Below are 18804 nucleotides of genomic sequence, written 5' to 3'. Positions count from 1 at the left end.
GACAGAAAGATAAAGGAATGTCAAAGTATTGCTGAAGTAGTAGGAATCAAAAACTACAGTCAGTAACTCAGACAAGGTCCAGATTGGTCTCTGGCACAGTCAGGAAGGCCTTTTTTACAGAGAACACTGGTGCCAGGAGAGTGGCAGCAGCTGGTGCGATCATTCGTTTCCAGTTGATGCCTATTGTAGGCGTGGACCTATGGCTGAATGCTGGTCAGGGGGCCCTGATATTCCACAGGTGGCTACTGTTTGAGGTGTAGCATCAATCTGCTGGTCACAGAGGTACTGTCACAATGTGTTCTTAAAACATGAAGGTGCTTGTTTAAAATTTAGGTCCTAGCTGAGCTAACTCAGATGCTTCAATGTAAATTAAAAACTATAAAATGAATAAACTTTTATTCTAACACCTGCGCTTACAATTACTACGGCACCTATTTTGAATAATTAATAGGTTAAATGCTTCTAAATATTATCTTTTCTTTGTGTAACGTTAGACTATGACATACTTCCCCTGGTTGCAGTCCATGTTAATTCAGTTGCTGGAGGTGATTCAACACTCCCTCTGTTTCTGTGGACTGGTGGTGGATAGAATGAACCTCTCTATGCATGCTTGTGCTACTTTAATTTATGAATTATTTTATGAATATTTCATTGCCGATTAATATTGGTATCTCCAGTGAAGACTGGGGATACATTTTTTTCTGACAACCGATAATCAATCAAAAAGAGTTTTCTCTAATAGCATTTACATATGCTATTCGTATAACTTTGATCTTCACAGAATGCTTTTTCATTGTGTTTATCTGCCTGTTTGGATGTCAGGCACAAACCTTTTTCAAAACATTAATCTGGTGAGTTCTTTCATCTGGACAGGCAAAAGAATATCACAAATACTTATTTGTTCTGACAGATACCACTAAAAGATATATGGAAATTATTATCTGATAAATTGCTCAAACAGTTAGTTGAAATAGTTAGCCAGAGAGATCCCAACAGAAAATATGACCCTTCTCAGTCTCCTCATAATTCAGTCACCCTCTGCTGTTAGAAAATTGTAGAAGAAATTGTCCACTTGGAAAAAGTGCTGTCTCTGAGCATAGAGAATAACATTACAGGTCTATGAAAAAGCTTAGCCATTTATTTTTCACCATACAATACTTTTTAAAATTTTACCTTTGGGAGATTTTTCAAGTGTTTGCTTAATAAATCTAAAGCAAGTTGGAAAAAGAATTGAAGTGAGACATATTATTGTTTTATATATCCCTTGACAAACAAGCTGCCACTGTTTAAAATGCCCATGAGCCTTTCCCATAAACCATCAGCCATGAGACTGGATTTCAGAATGAGGATATTAATAGTGAGCCTGTGACAGCTTTTAAGTTCCATCATTATTGCACTAATAATCTCTTATTATTCATATTCTGTATTCTGTTTTCTTGACTATTAATACAAACTTATCAGAATGGGGCCTTAGAGAGTTATTCACATATTGTGTTTTTTAACTGATGACTATGTGTGTGCTCTTTTGGTGCCCCATCCAAAGTTATTTCCTGCCTTGTGCCTGCTGCTTCTGGGATAGACCCCCATGGGAACTCTATGACCCTGCGTAGGATAAGGGGGAATACAAAATGGATGGATGAATGGAAAAAATAAATACACAAGGTAATCAATAAACCTATTGGATCATCAGTATTGTAACTTCAGTAAAATCAATTCCAATGATAACTTTCATTGTCATTTCATTTGTCATTACTTGGTGTTTTGCTTTGTATTTGATGCAGGGTTTTCTTGTCTTATGGAAGGTGCACCTAGGAGGTTAACCTGGACAGCATACAGAAAAGACATATGGAAGAAGAACACATGGAAACCCTGGAAAGCAAACTTCAAGCAAGCAGGCTTGAACCTGGGCCACTGGTGTTTAATGGGTAACAGTGCTACCATGTGCAATTGTCACTTCTTTGGAGAAGGTTAAATGATGTCTCTTGTCATTTTGTAGCTGTGTATATTGCTTTTAATGAAATGACACTGAATATAACCCATTTGGAATATTTATGAAACTAGCACTGCATGAAATTAGTTTTTGCTTAATGTGCCTTTGCATGAATGCTTTTCTGATACAATGTAATCTTATAAGAGGACTGGAATCATAGAATAGAACAGAGGAAATGTAGAAAAAAATGGCAAAAGAAGTGTTCCCATTAAATAATTTTTTAGCTAATTTTTCCTTATTAGAATCAAATAATCGACTCAGGTTGTTTATGGATTGCTTGCTGAATGATGTCCAACACATTGTCATAATTTGATGTGCTAAAACTGGTAGCTACCAAAAGTAAAAGGAAACTCTGCAGCCATGTTGGTATTTTCATTCAGTCTTGTCTGTCTTGAAATGGGTCCTCCAGCAACCTGGTGAATGGGGCAGGCAGATCTGTCTGAAAGAGTCTGACCCAATAAATTGCAACAGGTTGGCTCCTGAGTTGGAAGCTAATGGCAATTAAAACCCTGACCAGAAAAACATTTTCCAGTATATTTAATAATACATTTGATTTAGTTTATATCAAAAATTACAGAATACCCTGTACTATGGGCAATAAATTGCTGGTGGTAGGAAACAGAGGCTAGGAAGTGAGCAAGTTGCTAGAATGAGGTTTTGATTGAAACCTGACTTTCTATGAGTATGGCAAGGAACACCTGGTTCTATTCCTAGTGCAAGAACTGAATAAATGTAATATTCCAACTCAAAGTCAGCTCCCAGCAATGTCTCTCATTTCAGTGAAATGTGGAACTTAAATTTACAGACAAAGTACAAAATAATAGTAGTAGTTTCAGTTTTAAAAACAGGGCATACATATGGTTTCCATCTGGGGTAAAGGCAAAAATTGCCAGCGCTGCGGCAATTTTTCTAAAAAATGATGAGGTTGAGTGGCTCAGTGGGTAGCACTGTTGCCTCCTACCCCATGGGGGTTTAAGTCCTGCCTTCACTGTGTGTGAGTGCAAAGTTTGTATGTTTTCTCACTGTTCTGTGGGTTTCCTTCTGCAATCCAAAAATGTGCAGCTAGGCTTACTGGCTTCTCTTATTTGCTTCTAGTGTAGGATTGCGTGTGTGCTTGAATGTACCCTTGGATGGACTAGTATCCCATTCGAGTTGTACCCCTGCCTTGTACCCTATGTGGTCTGCACCCCCTTGTGATACAAATGAATAGTTAAAAGATGGATGGTTGGGTTATAATTTTGAAAGTCAAATTAGTCAATGGTATTTTATCCACACAACAAAAAAATTAGAAGTGCATCCTAAATTCCTGCATACATCTCTCAGTGACATCATAGAACTACATATGATATACTTTTGTGAGTTAATTTTTCAGCTTGAATGTTGCAGCTGATGTAGCTCATTCCCTAATATTACTGGGCAGTGCAAACCCTGTTCAGTGCCCACTATCTATTCTCCAGAACCTTGCTGTTCATTGAGAGAAAATATTGAGTTGGTCTATTGCCTCAGCATGCGAAAGAATCTATTTGATATGCAAAAAAAGTATTCCTCCTATTTTAAATGATCATTATGCATATTTCACACTGTAGAATATTTGCACTGCAGACTTATTTGCAGTGTTGTGCTTTGGTCTTTACTCTCATTTCATGTAGAGCGCTCTGCAGCTTTTTTATGGTGTCTATTCTGCATAATCAGCATACATTTAAGTGAGCTGCGTGGCAAGGAGTCACATATATGCTATTATGAATCACATTAGAGTGTCACTATGTATAATAATAAATTGAAAAGAGGAAGTTCTGGTGAATGATTATAGTTTGCGGTCAGTTAGTTGGTGAAGTAATTTGGGGGTAAAATGTCAGCCATCATCAGGGCGGTTTAAAAGGTGTATTATTTCTTTCTAAAAGGTGAAGGATAAGATGCTGTAATTCCATTTTGAATGTACATCTTTAATTCCTCACCATCCTTATCCTGGGTTTTAGGATAGGAATAGCAAGGACCACTATTGTATTGCTATCCAAAGCTTTTCTTTAATTTATGGATTGGCATTCTGTCCAGGATGTATCCTACCTTATTCCCCAGGCTACCTGAGATAGGCTCCATGGTTGCCTCGACCCTGTATTGCATGCTGCAAGCAGTTCTGGAAAATGTATGGCTGTACTATAAAGCTGTTCGAGTATTATGTTATTAAAAGACTTTTAGTATTATTGATTGGGTAAGATGTACTGTAGAAATGGTTTGTATTTTGTGTTATAAACATTGTGTAATTAAGTTAAAAATACAACATACAAAATGGACACAAAAGCTGTTTTCCCACTTAACACACAGCTTCTTGAAGTATTGCCTTGCCCTTTCTTCAGGGCTGCAGTCGTCTGTCCACTTGACTTATACTTAGGCAGTTATTCAAGTATGCTTGACGACCGTGTCCATTGCACTTTCATATATTTTTAAATTTTATTCAATAAGCTGCCTATGTGGGGATCCATGGAGGTTTATTTCATTTCTGTACACACAAAATTTTGTTACACCGAGTGCTCCAGAGAAGAAAACCACGACTCACAATTTACTCAGTTTTATTGCTTTCTGACACATTAAAAACTTATATGTGCTTGTCTCAGGGGAAACTGGGAGGATAGATCAAAAGAAATATTCTGTTATCAAAAAACCCATTTATGGGACTATATTATGTCATAACCCAAGACTAAAAGCAACAAATATTATTTAAGATGACATACTGTAGACTGAAATATGAATTCAGATTTTTTATAGGAATGCTGCATATTTATAGCTGTCAGTTTGTTTGTTTCTTGTTAATTATTTTAGAACACAGAGGAAAGACCGTTTTGGTTGGGCAATACTGTGGCACAGTGGGTAACACTGTACGTGATGCCTCCGCTATTGGGGTTTGAATCCTGCTCCCGCTGCCTGTGTGTGGAGTCTGCATGTTTTTGTGGATTTCCTACAATTGCATCAATTTCCTCCTGCAGTCCACAGGCGTGCAGTTAGGTGAACTGACATCTCTAAATTGCACATAGTTTGTGTTCACTGTGATGAACTGGTATCCTATCTATGGTGTTCCCATGCTATTATAGTTGATTATTGAAACTATTACAAACAAACAAACAAATTTATTTTTGTATAGCGCATTATCACAACATTACATCGTCTCAAAGCGCTTTACAGCATCCCCACCCAAAGCCCCCAGTGAGTTAGCCATAGGTGACAGTGGCAAGGAAAAACTCCCGAGAAGGAAGAAACCTTGGGAGGGACCAGACTCAAAGGGGGAGCCCATCCTCCAGGGGCTGGCAGGGTGAGTCAAATTGGAGAGTTGACCAAATCACACTGTCCAAACAATAAAGGCAACCAGATGTTAGGCAGCGGGTCATACACAGAAGATGACACAGGCAGAACGGCGAGCTGGATGCATGGACGTCATTGGTAGTGGCGACGTCACATGTTGCAGGGTGTGCTGGACATCTTGATAGATTGAGGTCTCCAGGCAGCACCCCCCAGGAGAAGTAGGGGAAATAAAATATGCAATTAGTCAAAGTAGGGGAGACTATAGGCAGTGCTAACAGTTAGATGAGTGCAATATGAAGTGCAATGTGCAAGCTCCGGCAGATATGGCTACGGCAGCATAAGTAGGAGGGAGAGGCAGGTGGGAATGCAGGCATGGGGAGTCCCTGAAATGTCAGCACTCCAATCCCACAAGCGATTGTGAAGCTAGAGTGACAGCACTGTCAATTCAGTTTATCCAAAGCCAATGGCACTGATCCCCACCCAGCTCTACACCTCACACTATAGGTCTAACTGGGAGTGAGGCGTTAGCTAGAGCTAGAACTAGTGTCCCTATAAACTTAGTCTAGACTTGAATATTGAGAGTGAGCCTGAAACCCGCACATCCGGTGGACGACCATTCCACAGCTGAGGAGCTCTATAGGAGAAAGCTCTGCAGCCTGCCATAGCTCTTTCTACCCTAGGTACTAACAGATATCCCGCGCCTTGAGAACGAAGCAAGCGCGGGGGGTTGTATGATGTCAGCAGATCACTAAGGTATTCTGGTGCAAGGCCATTCAGTGCTTTCTAAGTTAATAGTAGTATTTTATAGTTAATCCGAGACTTAACTGGTAACCAATGAAGGGAGGATAAGACCGGTGTAATGCGATCAAATTAGAGTAGATCTATAAAGTAGATTTGAATGTTAAGAATTGTTCTATTCTATGTTTCAAAAATGATTGACTTCATCTTGAAAGTATTCATATTTCTGCTTGCATACCACTTTTCAAATGTATTCAATGTGAAATCAGAAACTGCTGGCATTTTAGAAAATGGAAAAAGCAGCTATATTATGCCAGGCCTCTTTATTCACAAGCAGAGGATTTGTGACTTCTTTCATCTATATGCTCAAGTCCATTCATCGCTAATGGAACCTTTGACATGTTGATGCAAGTGATTACTTTCCAAAATTGATACTGTATGTATATTTTTTCCACTTTTACATCACAGTTTTTGATACCAGGTTTATTTATCTTCAAGATGTTTTATACAGCATTGAAGTGAGAGAGAACTGGTGATGTAAGTTAACCTGCTTGGCAAATAAATATCAGATGGTAACATTATGATCTGACAGTTGATTAACAGTGCATATACACAAACAGAATTGTGTTTACTATGGGAGAGCAGCTCCTTAAACTGACACAGTTGCATACACACATAGACACAAATATATGAGCACAGTTTAAACACATTTTATGGATTTTTACAACTTACAGAGCAGGAGACTGAAAAACTGTGCCATCCAACCACAATACCAGTTTCCTGACAGGCGAGAGAGACTATTGAAGAGTACACAGGAAACCTGTACCATTTGGGATTTGTGGCTGTTGACTGCCAGAAACTAGATCAGACTAAAAAGTTTAGTGATGAAATATTGATTAAAATCAGATTCAACAAACCCAGGGACAAGACCCCTAAACTGAAACAAACCCTTGGCACTCAAAAAGTGAGGATGATACATGCCTTGTCCACACGTACACGGGTATATTTTAAAACGGTGTTTTTTCCTCCTCCGTTAAAAAAAAAAAATCCCCGTCCACACGAACATTGTCTTCTAAAAAATTTCCGTCCACATGAAACCGCTAAAATGCGCTGTCAAAAGCATGCCAAAACAACAGGCGGCATTATAACTCTAACCGTACTGCCATGTTAGCCAATCAGAAGTCTAATTGCCAGTTAAGTTGAAAACCATGGCGCACATTCCGACGCCTGTGTTGATCAATATAATGCAAGAGTGACTCAACATTTATCTGTATACATGTAAGAAGTCCTGTCAGCAAGGTTAGCACAAGCACTATTTCGGCTAAGTCCGCCATTGCTCAAACTCGCCTAATGTGTACAGCAAACAGTGCACGCTCTGACATTAAACAAAGTGGACAAGGGCGCACAATCTGACATTTCAAGCCAAGATATTAGGTCAGGTCAAGTTGGGGAGCATGCACTGGTGCAGCGCATTGCCACACCCACCACACAACAAAACATCTTGGTATCCCAGCTGGCGACCCCCCAGGCAGACCCGTGGTCCAGTCCCACCCTCCAGAAATCCATCTGCCACAGCCAGGTATTACATGGACATCCCCTTGGTCCAGCCACTTGGTCCTCAGCAATGAGAAGGTGGATTGCCCTCAGGGAATCGTGCCATTTGGCCATAGTGCCATAACTGATGCTCCCTCACAATGCAGGTAATGTCCCTTATTTGGGACTCCCCTAGCAACTGCTCATTCAACACTAAGTCAAACCAGGGGTTTCCATGGATTTTCAGAAGAGACAAAGTACCAAAGGAGTTCAGTCTTCGTCTTAGCACACTAGATAGTGTCCATGTTTTGCAGCTATGCAACAAGACAGGGAGCACCAGGACTCTAAAGACTTGGAGTTTCATCCTCTTGCAAAGATATGGGAAACACCACACACCCCATTCTTCATAGGAAGAGTCACTGGAGACATGAATGTCACTGCCAAGGCAAGTGAACCCCTCAACAAGGTCAACATTCTCCCCACAGACTGACACACTACTGATAGCTGTGCCCAAGAAGTCATTAATGGTATGGATTTTAGTTTTTATCCAGGACACTTGCAAACTCAGACACTCAAACTCCTCACTCAGTCTCTCGAGAGCCCCAATCAGAGCTTCCATTGACTCTGCGAAGAACATAGCATCGTCAGTAAAGTCAAGATAAGTGGATCTTTCTTCACCAACAGATGTCCCACAGCTGCTGGACCCCACAACCCTACACAACACCCTGTCCATGCAAGCATTGAACAGAGTAGGAGCAAGAATACACCCCTGGCTAATCCCAGAATCAACTGGGAAGAATACAGAGGTTCTCCCTCCACTCTGCCCAGCACTCACAATACCAGTGTACAGGCCAACCATGACATCCAGAAATTTTAGGGGGATCCCGCAAATTCTCAGGATGTCCCACAGGGCAACTTGTTCAACTAAGTCAAAAGCTTTATGAAATCAACAAAAACTGCAAAGAACCTCTGCTAATGTTTGCACTTGCGCTCGATGAGAATCCTCAGTGCCAAGGTACAGTCAATGATATACTTTTTAGGCGTAAAACCAGACTGTTCCGGTCACTGGTAGGCAAGCAAGTGATCACGGATTCTATTAAAGATGACCCTATCAAGGACCGTACCCAGCACTAAAAGCAGTGTTATCCCCCTGTAATTGCCACAATCCAGGCGATTACCCTTCCCTTTCCAGATAAGGTATGCTGTGAAGTCTCAGGATGTTCCACAGGGCAGCTCCAGTCAAACACTTTATGAAAATTGACAAAGGCTGTACAGAACCTCTGCCGATATTCATGTTTATGCTCAATGAGAACCCTCAGTGCCAGGATGCAGTTGATAGTAGACTTCTTAGGCGTAAAACCAGACTGCTCTGGTCGCTGGTAGGCAGTGATCACGGATCCTAGCAAGGGCCATACTTGGCACTACCTGGCAAGGTTAGCTGGTTAGCCCCCTGTAGTTGCCACAGTCCAGGCGATCACCCTTCCCTTTTCAGATAGAGACAGCAAGTCCCATTTTCTAGTCAGTTGGGATTACATCAGTCTCCCAAATGACAGCAAAGTTTGCCTGCAATGCCAGGAGGACAGTTGTACTACCAGCCTGGAGAAGTTCACCCCAGAAACCACAGATTCCTGTGCCCTTCCCTACCACCAGCTGATTCACCATCCATGCAATCTTGGTGAGATTGGGTGGTTCACTGTTAATTGGAGGATCAGCCTCAAGAACTGTGGATCAGAAATGTCCAGTGTCCTTGCTGGAGGGCAGCATTAAACAGCTGCTCAAAGTAGCCGGCCAACTGCAGTGTCATCCGTAAGGACTGTTCCATCACTTGCCCTGACTGTGATTCTCCAAGGGACAGATTCCGATGTGCATAATGCTTCAATTCCTCTGTAAGCAGGACATGGGTCACTAGACAATCGACAATCCTCTAACAAATACCTCTTTATCCGCCCTCAAAGCTGTCACAGCCATCCTCCACAGTTTCCGGTACAGACTGCAGTTGCCACCAATTTATGTGCAGTGACTCCTCTCGATAATATCCAGGGTGCTTTGTGAGATGAAACACCTCCTTTCAGGAACACCGGCAACACAAACACGACCCCCTTTCGCCTTCAGAACTGCCTTAATTCAGGGTTTCATCATGGAAGGTCTCCCACATCACATTAGAGTCAGCAGTCACACCCAAGTCTTCAAGTTCCTCACACAAACTGCATAAAAATTAATCAGAAACAGCCTGATCTTGGAGACTGGCCAGGTCCAGCCTCATTCTATTAGTAGGTGGTAGCCTACTGGACCTAAGCTGAATCGTCAGCTTAGCAACAATAAGTTGTCAGAATTCACAAACTGGGAACTTCTGTAGAACCTACAGTTCTGCAGGAGCCTCCAGCGTCTGCCCATGAGGATGTGATTGATCTCCTTCATAACACCACCAATATTAGCATACAAAGTCCAACAATGTGGCTCAGGACGTTGGAGCCAGGGTCCAGCAATCCGCAGCCCCTGACCTTTCATAAAGTCAAGGAACATGGGGACCAACACAATCTTCATAACAAGCCCTGTAAGTGCCAGTGGTCGCACTGAAGTCACCCATGAGAAGGAGAGTGTCACCTCATTGGCACCCATCTACCACCAAGTGAACCAAGTAAAATGTCTCTCTTAACAAGTCACAACGGTTGAAACATACAGTGACAAGACAACAGACAAGACACCCATAGAGTGCCTTACACTCATTGAAAGGAGTGACATTGGACACCATTGGGACCAGCCAATCCGCTACAGCAACAGCTACTCCCTGAGTATGGCAGTCATCAGAATGACCAGACCAATAATAAGTGTACCCACCTACAGAGATCTGGCTACTCCCCAGTTTGCATACCTTTAAGAGTGCTGCCACTGAAATTTACAAAGCTCCTTATGTTATCATGCTGGAGAGACAAGATGTTCCATGTACCTATCTGTATGGGCAGCCTAAAATTGGGACCCAAGTGCTGCCATGCAGTGGGTGATGCCTCAGTACCACATCAGTCCCAATCCCCATCTGGCCTGACCCTACTAGCTCTCCAGCGGTTTCGACTCTTCTGGGGATGAGGCTCCCAAAGGCTTTCCCCATCCCCTTGATGCCTGCAGCTTTCCTGTGGGTGGCTGCAGCAGAGCTACTCCCACGGAGAGCAGAAATGTGTCATGTCTGCTTGGACGGAGCTGTCATGTTTTTTTGTTTTTTTTTGGGTGGCTGGAGTGCCAATCCTGCCACCAACCCCCAAGTCTTTTTATATGATCATAATGTGGGGTAGCACAATGGTGCAGTGGTTAGCACTGTCACCTCACACCTCTGTGACCCGTGGTTGAGTCTCTGCAAGGGTTCATTGTGTGTGTAGCTTGCATGTTTTCCCTGTGTTGTTGTGGGGTTTTTCTCCAGGTATAGTAGGCTCTTGACCCCCCGCAACCCTGAAAAGGACAAAAAATTTCGGAAGATGGATGGATGGATTATTATAATGTTTGTTATAAATGCATATTTCCGCTGTCATGTCTTGATCATTGAAAGTGTATAAATGCAATGCTTTAAGCAGGGGTGATATGGATGGAATATTATATATATATATATATATTAGTGCTGTCAAACGATTAAAATTTTTAATCAGATTAATCACAGGGTTGCTGTGGATTAATTTCGATTAATCACGATTAAATATCATTCATTTTTAATCTATATTAATCACATTTAATTTTGCATGAGCAAACACACTCAAGAAAAAAGGGAATATATATGCACTTAACATGTTTATTGAACATCTTGAACATGAGTCGGATGCATTCCATCTGCCACAGAAGTGCAATACCATGTACCCATATCAAAAAGCAAGATTTTTTGCTTAGCCGGACAACTTGTCAGATTTAAGGTACCCCAGTTTAAATGGTCTTTATCTTCGTTTGCTTACAATTCGCTCATCCGACAAATCCGACAAATAATCCAACTAATCATGAAGTCCAATTCTAGCCCGGTTAATTGCCATTGTTAGCAATATCAGTTGATAACACATTACGTGCGGTGCTTTACATATAAAACTCCGTAGCAATACATCCACAGATAAGTTGGACGGTATAGCGTGTGCGACCGATTTAATGAGCCACAAATGAGAAGTAGTGCTTGAACAGTATAAAACTAAAACTTTCCCTTCTGTTGATAAAGGGCGCAGCCATCTAGGATTCTGAACTCGGGATCCTCTGTGCTGCTCCAAGATATTTCTCGGATCTCCGAGAAACTGGAGCGCATGTCGTCACTTCCGGCTTCAAAAACTCCGGAATCCGACTCGGAATACGAGTTCCGAGGGCAAATGGAACGCACTAAAACTGCCCGAAATGGGTTAACAGAGACATTTCAGGGATTTTGAATCATTCTGCGCTGCAGATGGGTTAATTGCATTAAAACTTTTAATCAGATTAATCATGATGATGGATTAATCCGCGTTAGCGCGTTAATTTTGGACAGCCCTAATATATATATATATATGTATACAGTAGTATTATTAAAATGACAGTAAAGCAAACCTGTGCTTTTAAAAAAGTGAAGGACAGATGTACATTTGCAATATAGACCACCATGCAAAGATTCTGTGAAATCATTTTGGTGCTCTTTTGATGTTGGCGTGACAGAGCTAACTGAATTAGAATTTCAGCTTGCAGCTATATTTTATGCCTTTTCACTGCGGAAAAAAACTGTCATTTTCCATTTCCCCAGCTATTATTTGTCACTTACCTTGAGGTTCTCAACAAGGATGAGAGAAGTTTTTTTTTTCCAAGACTGAATAAATATTGCTCTAATACTTGCTCCTTAAGCTTCCAGTTTAACTTTGCAAAAAAAAAAAAAATCTAGTGTGAAAGTGAAAATTTTCACTTGATGGAAACAGATTTATAAGCAGTCAAGCTGTTGAGCAGAAACTTTTTAGGAATCTGCTTTTGTGATCGTACCAGGTCTGTCAGATCATGATGTCCCAAAGCCCCGGCAGATAGGTCACTGTCCCAGAATTTTAAAAGAAGCAGTAAATTATGCCAGTTGTCTTGAACCCTCTTGTACAGCTATATTGGTTTTTAATACAACACTGTATCTTTAGATATAGTAAAATTCAGTTATAACGGACTTAAAGGGACCTGACGAAACAGTCCGTTATATCCAGAGTCGCTATATACCCAGAATACAACTACAGGACACTATTTACTCATACCACACCCCAGCAGACACACTTGTGGTATAGATTACAGTGGTACCTCAGTTCTCGAACTCATTAGAAACTCGAATTTCTTAAAAGTCGAACCAACCAGTTCGAAAAAAAAAAAAATTACCTAGAACTCGATCTGAATCTCAGAAGTCAAACCGTGAACGCCGACCTAAGATAACTTGTAGGCGCGAGGAAATGAGTCATGCAGCACGTCTCTCAGCGCATTCGCTGTGATAGCATCCTGCATGTTTACACTAGCTGAATACATATATTTAGACAGTAAAAATACATTTAGATAATGATAGTAACAGTAATTATTATTATATAATAAAATACATTTTAACATAAAGATTTCTTATTAATTATTTGATATTAATAATAAACTGTAGATTGTGTCAAAAACTTGATGCAACACAGGACCTGATTGTACAACCACACGTCTAGTTTTTATTGTCCAATTTTCCCTTTTTACATTTTCCGTGTCCTACTGTCGTGCACCTTGCACCTGCGTACTGAACTCCCGCCCCTTATGCCAACCTGCAAACCTTAAGGGGCTATCAACATTTGACAACTCTACATCCCTTCCCTTAAGTTAAAGCTAACCAATAGGAATTCAACACATAACATCAAAATGAACTGTAGGATGAGGAAAGCATGATATGGAACGTAATGGAACATAAATATGTGTCAAAGAAAGTGTCCTTAACCAGTTACATAATCCTGATATCGCAGGCTAGGGCGACTAACTCTCCCAGAACGAGTCACTATAGGTTGGACAGTCTGGGTGCCAGCACCAGGGGTGGGTGCTTCACTCTGATATGGCGACACTGCAGATGACAGGGGAGTTGTAGGAGGTGAAGCTGTTGAAAGGGGGCTATAAAGATTCTCTGCCTCTTCCACAGGTGCAGGCTCTCGAACATGGAGAAGGTGACGTCGATTTCTTGTGTACTGCCTGCCCTGCGATGTTACCACATAGCTGTTGGGCTGTTGGGCCATGCCCTGAACGACCGCCATTTTGTCGAAAACCCTGAGCTGTCTGCATCCTTACTGTCTGTCCCCGTTGTAAGGGTGGAAGGGTGTGGGCTTTGCGGTCATAGTATGCCTTGCTCTCCTGTCTCCTCCTGGTTAACACAGCCTTGACATCACGGCACACAGAGGGCCTCAGTCTGTCGGTCACCTCCGGAAGAAAAGTTCTCGTGCGTCTGGAGAAGAGGAGCTGGGCAGGAGATGGCAGGTCAGAACGTGAAAGATTACGCAAATGAAGTAGGCCGCCTGTATGTCACCATGCTCTCTGTAACACTTCTCCAGCAGGTTTTTGGCAGATCGCACTGCACGTTCTGCAAGGCCATTTGACCGCGGGTAGCAAGGGCTACTCCGAATGTGCTTAAAATCCCATGCACGTGAAAAATCAGAAAAGTCACTACAGACAAACTGTCGTGCATTGTCTGTCATGAGCGTTTGGGGGGTACCATGAACTGCAAAGTGTCTCTTTAGCTTTGCAATGACGGTGACACTCCTCATGTCAGGTAAATGGTCAAGCTCGAACCAACCCGAAAACGAGTCCACCAGGACCAGGTGCATTTTCCCATGCCATTCAAATATGTCGGCAGCAGTGAACATCCAGGGAAGGTCGGGAACCTCGTGCGGACGCATGGGTTCTCTTGGATGATGGGACTTGAGGGCATTGCAAGGAGCACAACGAGAAAGTGCTCTCTCTATATCCCCATACATTGTAGGCCAGTACATAGTTTCTTTTGCCCTGCGTTGTGTGGCGGCCAAGCCTGGATGACCTTGATGTAGCTGAGTCACATAGTAACTTTGTAAAGATGAAGGTATGAAAAGTCTCTGTCCACGAAAAATCAGTCCATTCACAAACACAAATTCTTCTCTCATAGCAAAGAATGGGCGGAGAACATGTGATAGCTCCTTATAGGAGCTCGGCCAACCATGCATTATCATGCCAACAAGTCTTTGGCATGTAGGATCAGATTTAACGACAGATCTGAGTTCTTCTGTCCGTTGTGATGAGATGACCTGCAGCGTCATCACTTCCAGCAAATCATCAGTAAGAGGGGGCTCAGTGGACGGGAGATGAACACGTGATAGAGCATCAGCAACAAAGAGTTCCTTCCCCCGTCTGTAAATCACATTGAGGCTGTAACGTTGAAGTTTGAGCATCATGCTTTGAAGCCGTGCAGAGGCAGTGTGCAATGGCTTTTTGAGGATTGTGATGAGAGGTTGGTGATCAGTTTCCACAGTGACGGGTCTGCCATAGATGAAGTCATGAAACTTCTGTGTTGCAAACACTAACGCCAACATTTCTTTCTCGATTTGGGCATATCGAGATTCGGTGGGTGTTAAAGCACGTGAGGCAAAAGCAACAGGGGCATCTTGCTGAAGACACACGGCACCCAATCCATGTTGGGATGCATCAGCTGAAAGGACAACGGGTTTGGTAACATCAAAGTATTGAAGAACCGGGGGAGTGGATACAGCATCTTTTAAAGTTTGGAAGGTGGAATCCTGCAACTCGTGCCATGACCATTCCGTGTCTTGCTTTAACAGTCCACGTAGGGGACCAGTGATGTCACTATAGTGTGGGATGAACTTTGACAGATAGTTCGTCATGCCGAGAAACCGTTGCAAGGCCTGTTTATCCTCAGGTTTTGGCATTTCGCGGACAGCTGCAGTCTTGTCAGGGTCAGGTTTGATGCCACCAGCAGTCAGGAGATGGCCCACATACGGTACACGGTGACACGAAATTTACACTTGTCAGGGTTTAATGTCATATTACATGTATGGATTTTTTTGAGTACCTGTTTTAGTCTCTCGTCATGTTCTTGAAGTGTACGCCCCCAAACCAGGATGTCATCTACCACAATTTGACATGGTTGTCTGTCAAAGAGATGTTCCATGATCCGTTGGAATACTTCACTGCCGGTTGAGATCCCGTAAGGCATGCGCAAGAACCTATACCTGCCAAAGGGCGTCATGAATGTGGTCAGCTTCGATGATTCCTCATCTAAAGGGATTTGCCAAAATCCGCATTTTGCATCGAGAACGCTGAAAATCTTGGCCCCGGGCATATCAGCAATGACCTGTTCAAAAGTTTTTAACGGATGATGTGGCCTCATGAGTGCTTTGTTGAGGTATACTGGATCTATACATATTCTTACAGAGCCATCTTTCTTTTTTGCAGCAACCATGGCAGACACCCATTCTGTAGCATCAGTTTCAGGGGTGATGACACCCAATTTAGTCATTCTGTCGAGCTCCGCCATGACTTTCTCCTTCATTGCAAGGGGTACTTTCTTGGGTGCACATACAGTGGGTGTCACTGAGTCATCCAATCGCATGTGATAAACAACAGGCAGTTTACCAATTGCCGTGGTGTCGAACAAGTCACTAAATTCCTGTACCTCCGGCTCTTGGCTGTGCACTGCATGCACATGTGGTCCCAGCTGTATTAGGCCCATTGCTATGCTGTCCTGCAATCCAAGCAGTGGTCTCACACTGCGATTTACAACATGGAATTTGAACTGTCCTTGTTCACAGTCTAATGTCGTGGTGCCTTCAGTGTTGATAGTTTGCCCACCATATGCAATGAGATTCACTTTTTCGTCAGTGTTTATGTGCGCCGAGGGTGCAACAAGGTGCAACTGTTGAGCAGATATGACGTTGCATTTTGCACCTGTGTCCACTTTCAGTTTGAATTGGCCAGATCCATGCTTCAGATGGAGTGTAGTGAATATTTCGCCTCTTTGAGAAATATCATCCAATGCCTCACAGCAAAAAGTGTCCTCGAGGGCATTCAGGGTTGTATCCAGTGTATTGATTCGGCTTGACTGGGATCCTCTGGATTGCGCTGTAGTTCGCCTGGGATGGTAATCACGAGTTTGGTACTGCGGTGCTGCTTTAAATGATGGTGCCGATCTGCAGCACTTAGCAAAGTGGTTCCATTTTCCACAGCTGTTGCACTGTTTGTTGAAGGCAAAACACTTAAGTTTATCAGGGGCGTGGTGTCTGTTGCAATTGATGCAGCGATCTTGCACAGCACACACTTCAGCTTCGTGTTTCAGTTCTTTCATGCTTTTCTCTGAGTGCTCATGTAATAAACATATGTTAACCGCTGAGTCCAGGGTGAGTTTTTTTTCACGAAGCAGTTGTTTCCGCACACTATCACTTTCAATCCCACAGACGATTCGGTCGCGAATCAGCTCGTCGTTTAAAGTTCCGAAGTCACATTTTTTTGCGAGTATTTTAAGTGTAGAAACATAGGACTGTATGGACTCACCAGGCTTTTGATTTGTGGTGTTGAAGACGTGTCTGTCCATGATTATATTCTTTGTGGGCAGACACAGTTCGGCAAACTTCTGCAGTAATACATCGGGATCTTCTCTGTCCTCCTCCTCACTAAATGTGAAAGACTCAGATTTTTCCACTGCGTCAGGACCTGCTAAATTTAGCAACGTATATGCCTGCACCTTTTTCGACTTGTCCGACAAGCCAGCGTTGCAATATATGCGCCATTCTTTTTCAAATTTGCTCCAGTTGTCGGCTACATGCTCATCGAAAATCAGCGGATCAATGCGGCGGAGACCCTGAGCCATGTTGAGACACTTCTGACACCATGTAGATTGTGTCAAAAACTTGATGCAACACAGGACCTGATTGTACAACCACACGTCTAGTTTTTATTGTCCAATTTTCCCTTTTTACATTTTCCGTGTCCTACTGTCGTGCACCTTGCACCTGCGTACTGAACTCCCCGCCCCTTATGCCAACCTGCAAACCTTAAGGGGCTATCAACATTTGACAACTCTACATAAACCATTAATACATAATTTGTCCTGCCGATCCAGCTGGACGGAACAGAGACAAAGGCGCAGACGTCATGGTATCAGGAAATACAGGGTTTAATTACAGGTAAGGCAGGCAAAACGTAGAAGGACAATACAATGACCGGACTGGGGAAACAAACTGAAACAATGACTAAATACAGAGGACTAATGACAACAACCAGAAATAGCTGATCACACTGGGTTATTGAGGGGGCGTGGCACACGGAAGGAGCGGACAATCAGGGCAGGATACATTGGTTTTTTTTTTAACTTTACACATTGTTTGGATACATTTATTTTCTTACCTTACAAATGACTGTTTTGATAAATGTGCTTAGATGTGTTTAGTACAGTATATGCTCTTCTTGTTTTATCCGGTTCATTTTGTGTGTAAATGCTAAAAAAAAAACATATTTAGGTGAATTTTTTTCGGGCGGAGCACCAATTAATTGGTTTTCCATTATTTCTTATGGGGAAAATTCGATCTGAACTCAAACTATTTAGGATTCCATCCGGAGTTCTGAACGGATTAAGTTCGAGTTCTGAGGTACCACTGTATTATATATTGTACATGTAGTAATCCAACTTTACCTGAGCAGATGCCTGACTATTAATAATCCCGACTAAGGTTGCCAACCGTCCCGAATTGTCCGGGACATCCCGAAATATGGGTGATTTTGATTAGGGTTGCCAACCATCCCGAACTGTCCGGGACATCCCTGAAGGGACGAATCAAAATCACCCATATTTCGGGATGTCCCGGACAGTTCGGGATGGTTGGCAACCCTAATCCCGACTATGTATCTGCGCTGGATATCATCGGCACGCCAGGCGGAGCCTGCATGTCCGTTATAGCCGAACAAAACTACAGCTAATAGCGGCCCTGGGGACCAAACTGTTTGTTCGTTATAAGCGAAATTCCGTTATATGCGAGTCCGCTGTATCCGATGCTTTTTCTGCATGTTCATAAAGGCGCACGGCAGGTGTTATGCCGAAAAACGCATCGCTGCCGAAAAACGCATCCCTGCTGTAGAATGCATGCTGGTGTTCTGACGAGTTGAGCATTTGGGTTTTTAGGGGGTTAGGGTTAGGGTTTAAGGGGTGTTTTGGGGGTTAGGGTTTTACGGGTTTTTTGGGGATTACGGTTAGGGCTATCGATTAGCACTACGGTAGCCTAACTCGACAAAGTAGCTCAACT

General features: G+C 42.6%; 1 long non-coding RNA gene across 1 annotated transcript; it reads left to right on the top strand.

The window, feature by feature from the left end:
• The first annotated feature begins 225 nt into the window (after positions 1-225).
• Positions 226-2130, top strand: LOC111851582 (uncharacterized). The gene is made up of 3 exons (XR_002840050.2): positions 226-282; positions 1544-1662; positions 1782-2130. It is a non-coding gene; the product is annotated as an uncharacterized lncRNA (long non-coding RNA).
• Positions 2131-18804: the final 16674 nt, after the last annotated feature.

The sequence above is a fragment of the Paramormyrops kingsleyae genome, chromosome 1 (assembly GCF_048594095.1).
Source record: "Paramormyrops kingsleyae isolate MSU_618 chromosome 1, PKINGS_0.4, whole genome shotgun sequence".
NCBI lineage: Eukaryota > Metazoa > Chordata > Actinopteri > Osteoglossiformes > Mormyridae > Paramormyrops > Paramormyrops kingsleyae.
This window is presented reverse-complemented; position numbering and strand designations above follow the sequence as displayed.